This window comes from Globicephala melas, chromosome 6, assembly GCF_963455315.2.
Source record: "Globicephala melas chromosome 6, mGloMel1.2, whole genome shotgun sequence".
In the NCBI taxonomy this organism is placed as follows: Eukaryota; Metazoa; Chordata; class Mammalia; order Artiodactyla; family Delphinidae; genus Globicephala; species Globicephala melas.
This window is the reverse complement of record NC_083319.1, coordinates 19,049,944-19,068,979: the sequence shown is the minus strand read 5'-3', so window position 1 is coordinate 19,068,979 and position 19,036 is coordinate 19,049,944.

Genomic DNA, 19,036 nt, shown 5'->3' with positions numbered 1-19,036 from the left:
GGCCTCTCCCGTTGCGGAGCACAGGCTCCGGACGCGCAGGCTCAGCGGCCATGGCTCACGGGCCCAGCCGCTCCGCGGCATGTGGGATCTTCCCGGACCGGGGCACGAACCCGTGTCCCCTGCATTGGCAGGCGGACTCTCAACCACTGTGCCACCAGGGAAGCCCCACGCCTTGACAATTTTGAGGAGTACGTGAGGGAAGCTATTTTGTAGAATGTCCTTCGAGTTTGTCTGATGTTTGCTGCATGATTAGATGAAGTGTACGGATTTGGGGGAAGAATTCCACAGAGGTGAAGTTCCTCTTTATCACATTGTATCAGGAGGTACTTATTGTCAGCAGGGCCTATTGCTGGTGCCTTAGTCCCCTTAGGCTTCTGTAACAAAATACCAGAGACTGGGTAGCTTATAAACAACAGAAATTCCTCTCTCACAGCTCTGGAGGATGGAAGTCCAAGTTCAGGGTGCCGGCAAATGCAGCATATGGAACGAAGCTTTGCTTAACTATAAAGCCATAAATAAAAGCACGAGATATGCCCCAGGTCATTAAATGAAGAAATGAAGTCTGCATTCTGCTGGCCGAGTTCAGCAAGATAACAGTCCTTAGGATCAAGGACAGGAATTTAAGGGAAAGATGACGTTCCAAAGTAGGAGACCCTCATTATACGGAAAGCTGAGATGATTCAACATATTTTAGTATATGTTACCACCCTTCTGCTGATTCGAATAAGCACTGTGACAGTCCCAGTTTGACCTCATAGGGTCAAATACTCTCCTGCCCAATACAAAGGAGGAGCTAGTGATGTAAGCCTGACATCTACTCAAAGAATGAGAAAAAAGCCAGTCTTTTCCCCTCCCCCACTTTCCTTTGATTATAAAAAGGTAGGCCACTTAATTCTCAGGGCAGAGCCCCCTCACCTGCACGCTTGTATCCCTCGCAAGCATCCTGTATTAATAAATCTACTTCTTGCCTATCACTTTGCCTCTCGCTGAATTCCTTCTGCGCTGAGACACAAAGAACCTGAGCCTCAGTAAGTCCAGACACCAGTTGAGTGATTCTAATTCAAAGACGGTGGGTTCAAGTCCCAGTCTGAAGTGCACGGTTTCAGCTCCATTCTACCTCTGTGAGACAGGATTCAGAAAGCTAGAAACCCCTGAAAACATAATATGGGAAATCAAAAGGTGCTGGGTAGCAAGAAAATAAGAAAAAGGTCCCATTCACTAACGTGCGACTGATTCTCAATAAATATCTGTCAAAGGAAGGGAGGATTATAGGATTTCCAGGCTTAGCAAATAAAAATATAAAATGCTTAGTTCAATTTGAATTTCAGATGAACAATGAATGAGTTTTAAAAATAAGTATGTCTCATGCAATATTTGGGACACAGTTATACTAGAAATTTATTTGTTGTTTACCTGAAGTTCAAATTTAACTGGGTGTTTGGTATTTTATCTTGCAACCCCGAGGAAGAAAGACGAAGGGAAGGAGGGAGGAAGGAAGGCAGAGAGGGAGGGAGGGAGGGAAGAAGATATGAATCAGGCTACCTTAGGTTCATGCAGTTAGATTTTTGGTTCATCTGACTCCAGATTTACCAAGAGAACATCTGTCTATAATTTGACGTTTCATGAGAAACTAGCCACTAGGAAAGAATAAACTGGTCAGACTGCCTGGAATTTCTCACTGTTAACTGACAAATTAGCTTTTGACTCAGATGTGGCATACTCTGTAGCTTGGTACAGGAAAGGAATGTACTGACTTCAAGGACAGTCATATTCCTGTCCATGTGACAGATTTTGCAATATAAATTAATAAATTAAAACTCCAATTTTATGTTCCATTCCCGAGAGTTCAATTACTGCTATGCCAATCTTGAGAGATAAATCTGCTCCCCTGGGTGTGCTCAGGGTGGGGATTGCAAGGCTCTATTATGATGTTCCCATGTTTTATTTCTTAAACTGAATGGTAAGTATATGGTGTTACTTATTTTATTCTTTGCAACGTTTTGTACATCAAAATATGTTATAAGGTATTTTCAAACAAAATGAAATAAAAGCCAGAGCGGTTTAATGGAAGAAGGATGGATTTGCTTTGAGAAGATATTTGATTGAGCCCAGATTAGCCACTATTTTATTTCCTTCTATTTTATACTCCAGCAACATTGAGTTAATCAGGGGGTTTTTAGTGCCATCTCATGCTGTGCTCTTTCTTTTACATTTCCATGCCTTATGCTTTGCCTTTTGTCTTGGAAAGCCTTCCTTTATTCTTTCTTCCAGCCTCTCCCACTCCCTTTTTTAAAGAAAACCCATAATCATCATACAGGGCAATTCAGGAATTTCTTTCCTACTGGCAGCTCTCTCTGCCGCCCAACCCCTCCGCTCACTGCAGGAGGGTCTCCTTTTGCCACTGCCTTATTTCTCTATCTTCCAATCAATGTTAGGTTCTCTGTTGCCTCCACCACATTGTGCTATGATTATCTTTTTACAGGTCTGTCTTGCCACCAATCGGAATCTTCTCAAGAGAAGAACTGAGCTTTATTCATTCCTCTACTCCCTGAAACTAGCAACACGACTAACCCATGTTTACCCATCTGAACTGACCATAGGAAATGCCTATCTGTGAGCCTTAGTTCCCGCCATTATACAGTTGCTACATAAACACACACACACACACACACCAGCAAGTACACTTTCAGCCACATATTAGCTGCTTAGAGCAAAGCTCACTTCTCTATATTCCCAAAGCATCAACTTCCTAATCCAACTTCCTTCTTTTAACAGTGAGAAAACTAAGGCCCAGAGAGGGAGAGTAACCTGCACAGTATCACATAAGAGTGGGGCAACTGATTCATAGCGAGAACCCAGGTGTCTTACAGTGGTGCCTGTTGCTACGGGATGATAAGCGGGTTGTCCAACTTCCCAGCTTCCCTAACTCTTTAGAGAATTTAGGTGGAAGCGACTCTCCCTAGCACAGCCCCATAGCCAACCCAGGCCTCGAAAGAGCAGCCTGTGGAAGTGTCTGTCCATGGTCCCATGGCCATATTAATGCAGCATTTTCACACTTCCCAGAGCCTGGCTCAACCCAGCGGTCCTGCTTTGTTTTGGTCAAAAGTCTCACTGGCAGACACAGTAAGTAACATCTGTGGACTCTTTGATAGAGCCTAGTTAGCCTTGACTATCAGCGGCATTGACTGAGGCTGTCCTTTCCATATTCTGCTGACCTGAGGTCATTTGGTGTGAATGGAAACAGAGGAGCTGGCGCCCCAGAATTGCTTGCAAAACAAGTTACTCTTTTTTCAAGCTGTGGATTCCATTAACTAACTGGAATGGTCTTCATGTATTTGGCATCAGATGTAGGCTTGCCCTCCCCTTGCCGCTTCAACATTTTGGAGGTAAGAATGCTCTACAGTCAGCGATTTCCAGGGCCAACCCGGAAGGAACATTCTGGCATGGATTTCCCAGACGGGTTGTCCTCTGGTTTGGAAAGTGTCATCCTATTATCGCCAGTCCCCATTGCTGTGCTTTAAGGGCCATAAGCATGACCGTTAATCACTCCTTCCTTCCTTCTTTCTCGGTTTTATAGGGCAAGTCTAGAATAGCTCCATTTGGTTCCAGGTGGATTAGAATATGAACATTCTCAAAGCTGCAAGGGCCTTTGGCCTTCACCTGGGAGAATCCTTCATCCTTACAAATGGAGAAACAAGACAAAGAGGAAAGAGATTTTTTTTTTTTTTTTTTTTGCGGTACGCGGGCCTCTCACTGTTGCAGCTTCTCCCGTTGCGGAGCACAGGCTCCGGACGCGCAGGCTCAGTGGCCATGGCTCACGGGCCCAGTCGCTCCGCGGCATGTGGGATCCTCCCGGACCGGGGCACGAACCCGTGTCCCCTGTCCCCTGTCCCCCTGCATCGGCAGGTGGACTCTCAACCACTGCGCCACCAGGGAAGCCCGAGGGAAGAGCTTTGACTAAACGCCCACAATATTAGAATTGGGACTCAATCTAGTTTCCCTGGCTTCCCATTCAGGACTCAGAACTTCAAGGAATTCTCAAACAACAAACAAACAAAGTCCTAAAACACTGAGAGTATTTATCTGAAATTTCCTACCAGTTTGTGCTTTCAGATGCTGTCCTACTCTCTCGCTTGCTTTCTTTTTGTTTATCCGTTTATTTACTCCTAGTTTTTCATCTTTGTTTCCTTTGCCTAAATTTTTTTCTACTCCCTTCAATTTGTCCTTCAAAACCTAGCTCAGGGAACTTCCATGAAGTAAATGGAAGGGAGGGAGTTTGAGTTGTTGGTCTTGATTCTTCAATCCCCTATTAAACCGTATTAACTATCAACACCCTTGCTATGGCCTCACTGTAGCTGGAATATATACTCCACTGTGTGACTTTGGGCCCTTGGTTTGTCGTCAACATGACATGACAGGCTATCTTCTGCTTCTGTCATCACCATAAGCACATGGCCTGGTATGTACCGTCCCTTTAGCCTAGGCTGCAGAATGAGACAGAAAGAATAGACCTGACCCAGACCTACAGCTGGAAGCTAAACCCAGCAGAGCCCAGCGAAACCTACTGAAGTCACAAGGTGTGCCTGCAAACCTCTTAGAAGAGCTTCTGCCTCAGAAGGGAAGAGTGGTACCAAGTATACATATGAAATAGCCTTGCCCTAGGACAAAATAGGTTTCAACATTTATTCATTCAGTCATTCATTCAGTCATTCAACAAATAATCACTGAGCACCAACTATGACCTCATCTACTCTCTGAAACTATACATCATGAAAACTATTTTTCCATGAATGCATATTTCTGAGGAAAGGGTTTATGGCTTTCCAGAGCTACTTCTATTTGTCCTTAACCTCAACCACATGAGTACAGGCCCCTGGTAATAAGGGTTCACTTGGGGCTTGATTCACTTGCCACAGAAGGTCAGTATCGAATAGTCCTATTGTATGGCTGCTCACCTGTGAGTACAGACTAAAGAAAAAAGTTTGCTCAAATAATTTGAGTTTTACTAGAAGAGTTGACCACAAAGGTTGAATGTTAATTTGCTAATTACTAAATGAGTGCATCAGTCATTTGGGATGATCACCTATGCTATTTGCAGTTGACTCTCACCATATAACTTGTACCCTAAAATTGTAATAAAAATACTGAATGTTTGTAAACACCATGTTAAATGTTAAGTATCACCCTGATAATTTTGTAGGTTGGGCTCCTGTATGTCTGTCCGTTAGCACCTTAACATTTTTAACTATTTTCTCCTGTTGCACTAGTCCAAGTCCCCACTGGTTCCTTTATGGTTGACTTACTATTTTTCTTTCTTGTATAATATGATTTTAAGATCCTTTACTATTCTGATCTCTCTTCTCTACATTTCCTAGTTGGTCCCTGATTCTCTTAAACAGATTATTGAAAACTGACCAGACTCGAAATGTAGCCAAATGCTTACCTCCTGCTGTGGACTGAATTACATCCAGAATACCTATGTTGAAGCCCTAACCCCTTATTGTGATGGTATGTGGAGATGTGACCTTTGGGAGGCGATTAGATTTAGAGCTCATGAAGGTGAGGCTTGATGATGGGCTTGGTGCCCTTATAAGAAGAAACACCAGAGAGCTTGTTCATTCTCTCTCTCCACCGTGTGGTAACACAGCAAGAAGGCAGCCATCTTCAAGTCAGAAAGAGATCTCTCACCAGAAACTGACCATGATGGTACCCTGATCTCAGATTTCCAGCCTCCAGAACTCTAAGAAAATAAATTTCTGTTGCTTAAACCACCCATGGCAGCCTGGGCAAACCAAGACACCTCCCTCCCTGCTCCCCGCACAGTGTCTAGCATGGTGCTTGTCATCCATGGTGTGACTGATGGACTGGACCAGGGGATGCCAGCCTTAGGAGACCAATCTTGGTTTGCCCAGAATGGACACATGCTGATGAACCCAGCAGGTCCCCAAATTCACACCAAACTTTTCCACTGCCGGTCTGGATTTCTGGGCTCCCAGTGCCGGCCTCTCCACGCTAGCCTCTGGGGAGCCAATGCTTCTTGCGGAAGATACCACATGCATGAATAATATGACGAGTGTCTGAGTTGGCAGCGAGGGGTGGCAGAACTTTCCTAGGGATGAAGCCAAGGCTGGCAGATTTCCCACCTCCATTCAGCTCCTGGAAGCCCAGCAAATTCACGTGGCCATGTCTGCTGCTGAGGACTCACTGGTGGGAAGATTTAGAGACGGCTGGGATAATGTGCTTTTCTGCAGCCTCTGGGCAATCTGCACAGTCCAGTCACCCTTAGGTCTCCTTCACGGAGCACTGGTGATCACCTGCTGTCACCACACTTGCCCTATAGATGCCTCGTGCTGCTCACGAGAACAGGTGGGAGGCACGAACTAGTCAATTCAATTCCTTTACCTTTAAAATGGTCATTTATTTGTGGTAATAAAAATATTGCTTAAGATCGTCATGACCATCAAATGAAGTAAAAAGTTCACACATAGAGGCCAGATAGTCAGAGCTGCCATCACCAGTCACTGTTCTCAGAACCATCAGTATACAGTTTCTTATAAAGCTGGGAACACCCTGAGGTAGACTGTGTTATGTTATTTTACAGCTGAGGAAACTGAGGTTTGGGGAATTTATTGACCTGCATGAGTTCACAAAGCCAGTGAGTATGAAATTTCTTTCTCAGTGCTTGGTATATAGAGAGCACTTAATTTGTACTTACTGAATGAAGTATCAGATTTGTGTTTTTAATTCAGGCTGACATCGAAGTCCATGTCACCAACCCCTGTGCTGGTACTGTTTAAACTGTAGAATGCTGTTACCCCTGTGAGGAACTGTTTCCCTTTGGTCATCAGTTCTGATCCCCAAACTGATTGCCCTGTGAGTGGGATCCCAACAGACCTCCTGGGCCTTACATCCTGTCCATTACATCTTTTGTGGGCTACAGATCCAGGACAGGTTTCTATGTGGGCCAGAAATAAAAGGAATGTTAGCACCGACACTATTCTTGAAGATATTATGTGCCAGAGGAGGGAGGGGAAGAAGGAAAATGACATTCAAAGAGAATATGTAGTAATAGCTACTCACTTTTTTTGTTGTTTGTTTAATTAATTAATTAACATCTTTATTGGAGTATAATTGCTCTACAATGGTGTGTTAGTTTCTGCTGTATAACAAAGTGAATCAGCTATACATATACATATATCCCCATATCTCCTCCCTCTTGCCTCTCCCTCCTGCCACTCACTTATTGAATGTTGATCTGTGACACATACTTTGTTAAGCATTTTATGTATCTATCATTTTCTCCTCCTCATGAAGTAGGGACTCTTTCTAGCTCTCTTTTGTAGAAGAGGAATCTGAGGATGTTAATTTAATTGTTCCATGCAACTCTCTTTTTCCACGGTGAAAACAATCATGATTAATCCACATTCTCTGACTTGAAGGTCAAAACTTAGCAAAGTCACTAGCATGATACAGAGGCCTGTGTCAGGGAGATCCTGACGCAGATCCTTTCTCCGTCAGGGAGTCCAGATGAATCAGACACAGGGGATAGCTCTTTGATTCTCAGTTTACTCACATGTAAAATAGCAATTCTTATCATACAATAATAAGATGTGAGGTAGCCGTAGAGATTAAATCAGAAATGCCTGTACAGTACAATTTGCCTGGCACAAATTAAACACTTAATAAACATTCGCTGTCAACATTATCATGAACATGTAACAGAAAAGAACAAAAACAAAACCAAACTAAGGCAGCAGATTCAAAGTGCAGAAGAGGATTTCAGACCCTTTCACAGTTTCCAGGGTTCCCTCATGTGCAGGATTTCACCCATGTGGCTCCCTCTCCAACCCTGCGAGAGCCCCGACTCCTCCTCGTGAGATGCAGTCATTTAATGATCATCTAGTTCTCCTGAGTGTTAAGTGACAGTCAGCACTCAAACTCTGGTCAGCCAGTGTTCTGTCAGCTCCTACAATGTGTCAGTGAATGAGTTGCCTGGATGGAGTGGAAGGGTTATTCAGGGAACATTCCTTAGAAGAGAGGACAGTGAGTCCCAATGACCGCACCTGCCACAGGTATGTCCTGGTTGGTGGGACGGCTAGGCAGTTCTCCACTTTAGGCACCGGTGAGAATGGCTAGCCCAGAAGGAGTGTCTTTTTTACTCCATTCCACTGCAGAAGAAAAACAAGTGTTTCCAAATAAATCGTTTTTCTTTATTGACTCTTTAAGTACTGCATATCCTGCTCTGAAACACTGAGAATCACCACCATGGAATGGTAAGAAGACAGACTTTGGAATCAGAAGGATGTGGTTTCTAACACCAGCTCTGACAGTTGTCAGCTGCATGACTTTGGACAAGCCATTAAGCCCCAAGCCTTTGTCTCTTCATCTGTGAAATGGGGACAGTAATACCTACTTGTATGATTGTTGAGAGGATTAATTATATAATGTATTCAAGGTGCCTAGATCACAGTGGACCCTTAGAAAAAGTCACAATTTTTCGTCATTACCTTTTCATTAGTAAATAAATTGTAGTTACAAAAAGAACTGGCTTTCTAGATCCTGTGATCGTCACACATGGTGCCTTATGATTCTAATACCAGAGACTGCCAAGCAGTTAGCCTGACTCACAGCTTCAAAAGGAAAGCTGTGTCTGGTGGTAGGAGGGGAGAGCAGCTCACTCTCCAGGCAGACAAACATGTGGTCAGTTGACATGTGTGTCAGAGGGAAGACAGAACAGTAAAGAGAAATCTTCAGATCTCTAGAATAGGTAAGAGTAGTCTGGGAGGTAAGCCAGCCCATGGGCAACTGAGGATTGTTTCTGGAGCACGACATTTGTTCCAGCTGTTTGGGCTTTGTCCGTACAGTGCATTGCTGGAGGTGTGTCTTGCTATCGCATTGGATAGGTGGGATTGAAAATGTCATGTCACCTATGGTGACTCAGAACAGTCTGGTTCCTTCATCTTCTCATATCTATGCTCTGGACAGTAGACTTCAGATCTGGTCACACTGCTGAACAGAGCTCTGGAGTTTAACAGGACGTTTATACCACCTGAAGTCATCCAGCTGAAAAGCCACCCCAAAGGCTGAAATTCAGTGGGAGATACACTAGGAAAAAGGCAATTACAACAGACTGTTGACAGTGTCATATTAGGGAAAGTGTAAGCTGCTGTAGGAGCTGATAGGAGCGCTACCTAGTGCAGTATTGGTGATCAAGGCACTATCAATTTACCCACAGGAAGTGACCTTTTTGAAAAAATAACCAAATGGAGGTAGTGAAGGGGGAAGGTAGGGTTGGAGACAACAGCCTTGGATAAAGAAACAGCATGTTCCGAGCGTAGAGGTGGAAGAGAGTATAGCACATTGAAAGATCATTCGTGGCTGGAATATAGAGTGGTTGGTGGGAAAATGGCAAGAGAGGAGAATGAAAAGGGAAAAAAGTTCTCATAAACCATGCAAGGAGATTGGACTGCATCCCTGGGGTGCTGGGAAGCATCTAAAGTGTTAAGCAGGGGCATGCCAGAATCACATCTTATAGGAAGTAATACAGAAGGTGAACTGGAGGTGAGACGTGATGGTGATGGTGATGACGATGACAAGGATGAAGAAGGAGAGGAGAACCACCACCATCAACACCACCACCACCACCAACGTGGAATATGTGGCCAAGCATTCAAGAGCCACGCTCCCCTCCTTGTGGCCTCAGACGGCTCTACTCAATGCAAAGAATAGGGTCAGCACATGAAAGGAATTTGATAAATAAACACTGAATTATACGTTTGATTTCATAGCTCTCCCTGTGGTGGCTGGCATATGACTCTCAGAATGTGGCATTAGATGGGTGACTGATCTAAAAGAAAAATTATCAAATAAATTCATGTATTATTGTTGAAAACCACAGAATAAGTTGTGGTTTTATGTTTCACAAAATGATTTACAAGAGTACGTTTAACCAAAGATGACTGCATTCTATCCCCATCTAATGGACCTCATTGCAGGCATCGAAGGGTAGGGCAGTAAAGGGAATTGTGTATTATTTTGTACAACTGATGTATTTTTATTAAAGAGATGGGGAAACCAGTGCAGAGAAAGAGGAGGGTCCTGCTCATGACTATAAAGCAAATTAATGAAAAAAATAGTAGTAGCGTCTTCTGAATTACAGCCTTCTATTCTTTCAGTTGTATCTGTGACTTTACCATTTACAAATTTAAGATCAGGTAAATAAACATAATCATCTTTCCATAGGGTAATATGCCTTAAGGTGTGTTCACCAGGATGCAGTACTGGTAAATGGTAGTAGCTGGTGTGTGTGTGTGTGTGTGTGTGTGTGTGTGTGGTAGGGGGAGTTCTAGTTTCACATATGTTCAGAAATGATGGTGAAAACAAAGCTAAGTATATTTCTTTATTATGGATATTTAAGAGATTTTAGTAAACTAGTACACCTTTTGAAATCCTAAGAGGAAGATTTCATCAGCCTACGGGGTTCAACGTCAGATTGACATGTTGTTTTTCATAAATTATGCTCATCATATTGACTTATTTAACATCTTCAGGACTGACATTATAATTCTATATTATATGAAAGGCTTTTATATGCTTTTCCAATTACATATTTAATTTAAGTGTGTCTTTCTAGAAGTTAATCGGCATCGCTTGGAATTCAACTGGAAGACTTTGACAGATAAACCATTTCAATGACTAAATAAATCACATCAACTTCTCCCAGCTTTCAACATTTTATGATCTACTACTTCAGGAGTCTGGCAACGTCTACCACCTTAAATTGGATTTCTTGTCATTTGACTGTCAAAATTCTGCCTTCATAAAAATGTTCATGTCAATGCAACATGAAAATGTAATCTTTTATAAGCAACAATTGAGGACTCAAGTTAAATCTAGCCACAAGAGGTACAACAAATGCAGATAAGCCGACTGAAGTGGTCACCAGATGAAAGGTCTCATCCATGCACAGCTAAGACTGTCCAATCAAGGCCTAGTTGCTAACAAATATCCTTTGACATTGTGTAACACGTAACATGCAGCCTAATTTCAGAGACGTTAAAATCAGGGCTGGGGGGCTTCCCTGGTGGCGCAGTGGTTGAGAGTCCGCCTGCCGATGCAGGGGACGCGGGTTCGTGCCCCGGTCCGGGAAGATCCCACGTGCCGCTGAGCAGCTGGGCCCGTGAGCCATGGCCGCTGAGCCTGCGCGTCTGGAGCCTGTGCTCCGCAACGGGAGAGGCCACAACAGTGAGAGGCCCGCGTACCGCAAAAAAAATAAAATAAAATCAGGGCTGGGTATGTGTTAGAATTAACTGAATATTATGCAGCTGTTTTATAGACCATGCTTTGGGAAATGCTGTTTCCCAAGAACAAGGAACAAAGTGCCCCAGAATCTTGCCAAGCTCTTACCACCCTCTAACCACTCCAACTAGAGATTCACAGATGTCTTAGTCCATTCACGCTGTATAACAAATTACCATCTACCAGGTGGCTTATCAATAACAGAAACTTATTTCTCACATTTCTGGAGCCCGGGAAGTCCAAGATCAAGGTGCCAACAGATTCCTTACATGGTGGGAGCCCAATTCCTGATTCATAGAGGGCCGTCTTCTTCCTGTGTCCTCACGTGGTTAAAGAGGGAGCGATCTTTCTGGGGTCTCTTTTATAAGGTCACTAATTCCATTAATGAGAGCTGAACCATCCTGACCTATTCATCTTCCCAAGGCCCCACTTCCTAATACCATTACATTGGGGGTTAGGATTTCAAATGATGAATTTTGGGGGAACACAAACATTCACTCAACAGTAACAGATATTCAGATAAATCTTCAGGTTATTTCTCAAAGGCATTATTATATCCACACAACCATAATCTCATCTTTTCTATAAGGGCTCAAACTATTTCCAGTTTTAAATCAATGAAAATTTCTTGAGATTTTAAGATTTCTGATACGCAAAAATGTATGAGCTGAAAAATGTAGACGATAAGTGAGAATGCATGTTCCAGTATTGAAAGTAATATACAAATCTATCTTTATCCTCAAAACTTATTTCCCTTTTTCATTTTTTAAATCTTTTACTCATTTTCCCCACAGTTTTATTTTCCTTTTTGCCAAGTTAACACATCTGAATGACATTTTAAAGCCTGTCAAAGAGTAAAAACTAAAACATATGATCTTAATTAAGTTTGAGTGAGTGTTTTGCCAATTCAAAGTTGTAGTTAAAAAGTACTTTATTTTAGAGAGAGAGAGTGGAAGTTTACAGATCTACTCTATTCTTTTTTTTTTTAATTAATTAATTAATTTTTTTTGGCTGTGTTGGGTCTACATTGCTGCGTGCGAGCTTTCTCTAGTTGCAGAGAGCGGGGGCTACTCTTCATTGCAGTACGTGGGCTTCTCACTGCGGTGGCTTCTCTTGTCGGGGAGCATGGGCTCTAGGCGCGGGCTTCAGTAGTTGTGGCTCGTGGGCTCTAGAGCACAGGCTCGGTAGTTGTGGCACATCAGGCTTAGTTGCTCCGCGGCTTGTATGATCGTCCCAGACCAGGGCTTGAACCCGTGTCCCCTGCATTGGCAGGCAGACTCTCAACCACTGTGCCACCAGGGAAGCCCAGGTCTACTCTATTCTTGTCCTATTAATTCAAAACAAGCCTCTCCCTTGCTCAAAATTTTTTTATCTTCTTAGGTCAGGGTCCTTTATTTGATAATGGCCCCAGGGCATTCATTGTGAAGCTCTGGGGAATTACCTCCACGATATCAATAAGTAAACTATTTAGAATTGTGTTGTGAACACCACTAAGTTCTTAGAAGAACTTCCCTAATTATTTATAGTGGGTTGCATGGTACCTCCCCAACCCCAAAGTATGTCCATGTCCTACCTCCAAAACCTACAAATGTGACTTTATTTGGAAAAAAGTTCTTTGCAGATGTAATTAAATTAAATGTTGTGAGATAAGAGCATCCTCAATTACCCCAGTGGGTCCTACCTCCAAGGACAGTGGGGAAAATATATGCAGCACAAGCCGAGAAATGCCTGGAGCCACCGGCAACTGGAAGAGGCAATGGAAGAGCCTCCCTTGCAGCCTTCAGAGGAAGCTTGCTCCTGCTGACAACTTGATTTCAGACTTCTGGGCTCCAGAACTGTGCCGGAATACATTTCATTGTTTAAAGCCACCAAATTTGTGGTAATGTGTGTATGGCAGCCCTAGGAAACTCATATAACACTCCAATGCTCCATGGCTTCCCTCTTCTGGAATCTTCAGAGACCAATACTGCTGACTTGAGAACTGATGCCAGCCATGCGGGGGCGGTGACTTCAGTTTTCAGTGATTTTATCAAAGAAGGGGGGTGGGATATTCTTCTGTTCTTTCTGTGATGGTTTGGATGACTTTTTTTTTTTAATAAAGCCTATAGTGAACTGTAAGCACCTATATCTGAGGTAATTGTTAAAACCTTCCTCTGCGCCATAAAACGGATACATCATATTTTATGTTGTCTTGTTTACAATTAAGTTATCAAGTGTTCATTAAAAAATTTCCAATAAAAGATTGAGTGAAATGAAAATGCCTGATATCTTCCACTCTCCTCACTGTGTCTCAGTTTTCTTATCTGTAAAAGGGAGATCACTGGATAATACCGAACTTAGAGTCGTTGAGAGGGCTTATCCAGTTAGTACATGTAAAAAGTTTTGGAGAATGCCTGACACATTATAAAAGTTCTATAAATGTGGATTGGTGTTGCTGTTATCATCATCATCATCATCATCATCCCCATTGTTATTATTGTAATTATTATGTTTACCAGCATGGTAATCATGAAATGGAAACCCAACACTTGTGCCCTGAGTAAATACCTAGCCTAAGATTAATTTAGCTTGTCTCCCTAATTGAAGTTTAGATGCCCACTGAGGTAGGGAGACATTTTTATGGTCTTTCTTCAAACTCAAAAGCCTAATGGCATTATTGTGTGGTAAAGACATCTTGGACTTCAGACAGACTTCAGCTCCAATCCCTGTTCAACAGTGAACTTGCTCTGTAACCAGAGTCAAACTTTAGTAGATGCATCATAGGCTGTCTGCTAAAGCCTGCTTCTCTTTTCCACTCACATGCTGAGTCCCAGCAGCTGTGAACTAGTCAGAGGCCACTGATGCCTGAACCAAAGATGAGGCTGTAATGCCAGCTGAGACATCGGAGTACCTTTGTGGGGATTTATAAAGTGACCAAAGAGAAAAACAGATGAATTCTCTTCCAGGAAATGAAAACCCAAAAGTTAGTCTGGAGAAGAATGGGGAGAGAGGAACAAGGTAATGAGAATAAGACAAGACATGCTAAGTGGAGCAGAAAGGAGAGAGGGTCCCTTCTTTCTTTTTGCTTCTTCTTCGTTATCTTTATTATTATCACAGTCCCTTTGCCCTCATATAAAGAAAAAGAAGAAACACAAATGATGAGTTTGTATTTGGATCGTGAATGGACATCAGAATTTTTAAATAAATATGTAGGGACACAATTTTGTCACTCTCTAAGGCTTAATAAAGCCCATGGATTTCATTATACTGTGTTTTTTTCCCCTAAAAGCTTCAACTAGGATTAAAAGATATCAAAGCATTTAGTCTATATTACTATATACATTTGTCTATACTAGTCCAAATAAGCAGATGTTCCTAAGTCCTTTCCTGAAATTGTTTCGATATGTGTGCACACCCTTGACTACTAGACGGATGGTTCTGATTAGTCTGACCAACTGAATCAAGTAATCAGTCAAGCAGTCCGTTGGCCTCTTTCTATCCTTGTCTCCTTACCAAATTGGTTTATTTGATTGCATTGTTGATCAGTTTCAAGTTTAGTCTTCCTATATTTCCCCTTAAATAGAAAACTTAGGCATTACACAGTGTAACATGATTTTCCCAATGAAAATTAGGGATACAGCCAGGGATAGATGTGAGATTTTCTAATTTTCAGAGCAGCTACTTTTCTTCTACAGATTATACACACACGCACACACACACACACACACACACATCAAGTTATCTTCACTTTACAGGTAGGGAAACTGAAGTTCAGAGAGGCGTGGTGAGTCCTCTGATGTCACAGAGCATTAAGACACAGGGTATCCCAAGGGACCAAACCATAAACCACATACTCTGGATCAGTTATTCAGGAACATTACCCAAACAGTACCTAAACAACAAGAGCCTAGTCTGGGGCTCCCAGGAACACAGTTTTTCCAACAGGATTAAACCATCAAAACTTGTGAGGAGGGCTTCCCTGGTGGCGCAGTGGTTGAGAGTCCGCCTGCCGATGTGGGGGACACGGGTTCGTGCCCCGGAACGGGAGGATACCACAAGCCACGGAGCGGCTGGACCCGTGAGCCATGGCCGCTGAGCCTGCGCGTCCGGAGCCTGTGCTCCGCGACGGGAGAGGGCACGACAGTGAGAGGCCCGCGTACCGCAAAAGAAAAACAAAAAAAAAAACCAACTTGTGAGGATAGCTTCTGACAAAAGAAGGACTAGAAAATTCATTCTAGAGAGGAATGATCACCCCTGTGGCCTGAGCATAAAGAGGAAAGAGTATAGGGAGGCAAAACAGGTCTGAATAAAAAAGCCTACACTCTGCACGCCGTCTCCTTTACCATCATCGAAGACAAGAGAAATACAATCCAAGAAACACCATCAACAGAGAATAAACTGGACGTGCATTTGTCGTGAGCAAAATAAGCTAACCCCGTGTTCTTGTTCACTTCCTGCTACCTCATATTAAATGGTTTTCTCCAATGGCTTATATGAGACAGAAAATTCCTTGAGTCAAGGTTAACGTCTTTTTTTGCCGTATGCTTGAGGTGCAGCAAAGAACACAAGAAATATTTGTAAGATGCTGAATGGACATTTAGGTATGGCCTGCTCTCAGCTTCAAAATTCCTCTTCCTTGCTGTTGACTCTAAAAGGTCCTGTTTCAAGGTTACATCCTCAAGGAATTCTTTCCCATCTCCACCATTTCCCTATTAAAATCAATCTCTCTACTCCCTAAGAGTGTTGTGTATTGTCCCGTGTTATAAGCATTTTGTTCTGTTTTATCATTGTGTTACTTCAATGGCATGAGATAGGCTGGCATCTTAGCTGTAAGGTCCCATAAATTTCTAACCATTCTCTACTAAACTCTGTTTTACCACAGTACCTAGGATAGTGATTTGCATTTAGTAGGGAAAAGCTTGATAAATAAAGTGAATACAAGTATGGTTATTAAATGTTGAGTTGGCTCCAGGCAAATGCTGACAAAGTTTGCTCTTGGTATTTTTACTCAGACTTGGTATTTGTGACTTTCTCTTCTCTCCCTGATTAGTGCTCTTCTCCTCTTTTCTCATCCAGGAATATCTTCATGAGATTATCACAAATTAAATCACGCTAAGATATAAAAACTAAAAAATCCAAAGGAGTTTCATTTTAACCTGGAAAAGGTTTTAAGTTGGAGGATTATGATGTCACTAGCTAACAGAGATGACTGTACTTAGAGAAGTGGACCAAGAAAACAGTGTTTATTACATTGGTCTATGCCTGTGCCTTTTTAAACATATTTTACCCTGTAGGAGATGTAGGCTTGGTTAATTATGATTAGAAATGGGGTCACTGGAATCCTGGGATTTGGATGGGCCTTAGTTCTGTCAACCCAGTAGCCCTGGATCACATAAAATGAGTCTCAGATTCCTCATCTATAAAAAGAACTCTGAAGTATTTCCGAAGTTTTTTATTCACTATTTCTAGGATATCAGTTAAAGATAAAATTTTAGAAGTTACTTTGGAATCTGGGGCTAGAATTGAATACCAGCCAGGGATAACGTAATCAAACAACTAAGCAGGGCATGTTAAGGATCATCCTGACACTTTATAAAGTTTTTAAAAACGTTTAATTCAAAGCCAGGAATTAGGGTAAGGAAAGAATCTAAGAGTATTAGCCATTTTGTGTATCCAAAACTGGGAATAGGTAGGCAAAATATATGGGAACAGGTCATTATAAGGAAGGAAGGAAGAGAAAGAGAAAAGGAGAAAGGAAAGAAGAAAGAAAGAAAACAAAGGGAGAGAGAAAATAGTTAAGAGCTAATCTGAGCACATTAAATATCATGTCCATGTCATTAACTATTGGAAAAATAGACGTATCCCACAAAACCCAAGTGCATAGTAACCAACATAAATATTTTCTGCAAAGATCCACTACATCCTGGGCTTATGTCTGTTTATGATTGATGACAGCTACATCTTGGCCCCAGAGGACGACCTTTATTCACATCACTCAGCTAGGCTAGTTTTAATTGTCTAAATATAATTCAATCTTTAAAGTCTGTATTCTTGACTAGGTAATGTCAACATTGGACTTGGCCAATGGAGCTTCAATGGAAAGGCAGCTATGTCCTTCTCAAACTTTCTCTTAAGGTGGCTCATAACCAGAACCTTCTACTGACTTGGTTTCTCACTCTTTTCTCCTTTTTGTATTCCAGAGAATAAGATTATACAAAGACCAGATGTATTTGTCAGCTATTTACTTTTATCCTTCACTCCGATTTGTAGTAAGCAGAAAATACTTAATGTTAATTGAATATTGCCCACTGTTAGTACTTCGATCTCGTTACGTATAGAGCACTGGAATTTACTGGGCACATACACTTTTATTTTCATTCTCACAATGGTCCAATACAGACATTTTTCTCTCCCCCCACACCTCCTGCTACCACGTCTCACAGATGAAACATCTGAAGCTTAGGAAATTTGATTAGTTTATCCAAAATTCCAAGCCAGTAAATGACAGAGGTGAGATTGGCACATGAGTCTGTTAGAGTCCAAAAATTCATGCTCGTTCTTATCATGCCATCAGAGATGATGTGAAGCTAAATGTGACACAATTCCTTTATGAAAAAAGCCACAGCAAGTATTGTCTGGAACATTTTCTTTAGCATGTATTTATAGAGATATTTGAAAATAAAATCTTGCCACAAGAAAGCTTTTCATCCAAATTATTGACAAATAACATTTAGCATACTTTACTGAACACCTGAAAAATACTTTCTTATTTAATTCTTATGACAGCTATTTAAGTGAACCAGTTAGAACAGGCGAGCCTGTGATGCAGACACATATACCCCTAACTCTCAATGGCTTTATACAACAAGTTTGTTTCTTACTCACACCAATTTGATGGGAGACAGGCAACTCTTCTAGACAGCTTTTTATGCGGCAATGCAAGGAGCCAGGGTGCTTCCACCCTGTGGCTCTGACATCAACATGTGTTTTACTTCAGCGGTCCCCAATGTTTTTGGCACCAGGGACCAGTTTCTTGGAAGACAATTTTTCCATGGACGGATGGGGTGGGGGTAAGGGGGATGGTTCAGTCGGTAATGTGAGTGATGGGGAATGAAGGGGAGGGACAGATGAAGCTCTGCACATTCACCTGCCACTCACCTCCTTCTGTGCAGCCTGGGTCCTAACAGGCTGAAGACCAGTAACGGTCTGCGGCCTGGGGGATGGGGGAGCCCTGTGTTACTTGATGGTTGCATCAAGAATTCATCCTTGCTCCTCTAAAAGCCTCCCCTTGGAAGCGATGCTTCTCACAGCCCATTGGCCAGGATTGGTCACATGACCTCAGCCTAACTGCAAGGGAATCTGGGAAGTCTTCCCATACTCCCAGGAAGGAGAAGAAAACCAGATATGGTGTTAGTAATTTCTACGTGTACTCTTTTCTCCACTTTGCATAACTCTATACTTATGCTTGAAAAGTCTGGATTGCTCAGTACCAGAAAGAATCCAGTCTTATTCACGACCGTTCACAAGCAAGTGCAGGCATCCCATTATTTACTGTTTAGATCATCTGAGCTAGACGTTCATAAATCTCACTTTCCTTTTCTTCCCCTTTTCTCTCCCCTTATTTTTTTTCTCCCAGGGTCCCCAAACATCTTATTATCACCATCTATTTTCAAGCTTCCCAGTCAGGTTTAGCCTCACTTCTTTAGATTGGTTCACCAGTAGTAAAAATGAAACTCTCAACTATATATTAATAACCTCT